Source organism: Eptatretus burgeri, chromosome 8, assembly GCF_056783735.1.
Source record: "Eptatretus burgeri isolate ZD-2024b chromosome 8, Ebu_testis_v1, whole genome shotgun sequence".
Classification (NCBI taxonomy): domain Eukaryota; kingdom Metazoa; phylum Chordata; class Myxini; order Myxiniformes; family Myxinidae; genus Eptatretus; species Eptatretus burgeri.
Window position 1 is genome coordinate 9,418,061 of NC_140968.1, and position 1,817 is coordinate 9,419,877.

Genomic DNA, 1,817 nt, shown 5'->3' on the forward strand with positions numbered 1-1,817 from the left:
TATACATATACATATACACACACACATACACATACATATATATATATATATATATATATATATATATATATATATATATATATATACATATACATACACATACATATATATACATACATATATATATATATATATATATATATATATATATATATATATACATATACATACACATACATATATATACATACATATATATATATATATATATATATATATATATATATATATAAATATATATATATACATACATACATAAATATATATACATACATACATAAATATATATACATACATACATAAATATATATATACATACATACATACATATATAAATATATATACATACATACATACATATATAAATATATATATACATACATACATAAATATATAAATATATATACATACATACATAAATATATATACATACATACATAAATATATATACATACATATACATATATATATATATATATGTTGTTGTTCGTCTTTCGGCTGCTCCTGTTAGGGGTCGCCACAGCGGATCATCCGTTATGATCCGCATACTGATTTGGCATAGGTTTTACGCCGGAAGCCCTTCCTGACACAACCCTGGTCGCCTCTTAAGACACAGGGATAAGGATTGGGTTTCGCCATGATTCCGGGCTGCCCTACACCCTCTCATAGCGTGGCCCAGTGCAGAGCTCCCGTCTTCAAGCGATCCTCCAACCCAAGCCTCCGAGTAGCCGGATTACAGGCGCACGCCACTACGCCCGGTACATACATACATATATATATACATACATATATATATATATATATATATATATATATATATATATATATATATATATATATATATATATATATATATATATATATTGTTGTGGTTACCAGATTCGCAAACCACCATTCAGGTCCCTTAGGTGAGGTATCTCGGTAAGTGCATGTGTAGTTAGGCCCAAACCCGTTGTCTAGTGGGAATACATGTCATTTATACGTGCTGCGACTCTTTAGGATAGCCGTTTTTCTTTTACTATCTTTATTTTGGACCAATCGCCACCATCACAACCACAACAACAACCACCAACCACAACGCCGCTTCACCACAACCGCCATGACCTTTACCGTCGCAACTCGCCACCATCGCATCACCGTCATCTCGCGCCACTCATGGGCACCGATGCTGGACTCGTGTAGGGCGCACGTTGAACAGCGTGTACAAAATCACGGATTTTCTGCTTCAAAAACGGATCCAAAACGACACACGCCCACTTTTTGCCGTCCAATCGGTGAGCGAGGGGCGAATTGGCCCCGCCCCCAGGGCGATCGATATATGCAAATTTGTGGATCAAAAAGCCTTCACGCCCACTTTTTGTCGGGCCAATGGGGAGCGAGTTGAAAGGTCAAAGGGAGGGGGTCAAAGGCGAAGTTACGGGGGGATAAAAGGACGGTGTTCGTCAGTAAAAGGAGGAGTAAAAAGTCGGAACGAGGAAGAAGGGAGGAGTAAAAAGTCGGAACGAGGAAGAAGGGAGTCGTAAAGGTCGGAACGAGGCGAAGGAGAGTCGGAACGGAGGGGACGAGCTGTGGAGAGGCGGCGAGTCGGACGAAGGGTGCTCGCGTCGTGCAAGGAGCTGCGCGCCCGAGGGAGGCCGGCAGCGCGACCTGGCCGAGGTGGAGACGCTCGTCGCACATAATAAAGATCCTCTATACCCCGAGCATCAGCAACCCCCCTCCTGTTTCCCCCCGCGCTGAGATAGTGCGACCAAGGGGGCCCCGTTCCCACCCCCTGCCAGGCACTGTCCACGAGGCCCGCGGGTTGCGGGGCCATCGCC

General features: G+C 41.6%; 1 pseudogene; it reads right to left on the reverse strand.

The window, feature by feature from the left end:
* Positions 1-619: 619 nt before the first annotated feature.
* Positions 620-760, reverse strand: LOC147021062 (signal recognition particle RNA; annotated as a pseudogene).
* Between the last annotated feature and the right edge of the window lie 1,057 nt (positions 761-1,817).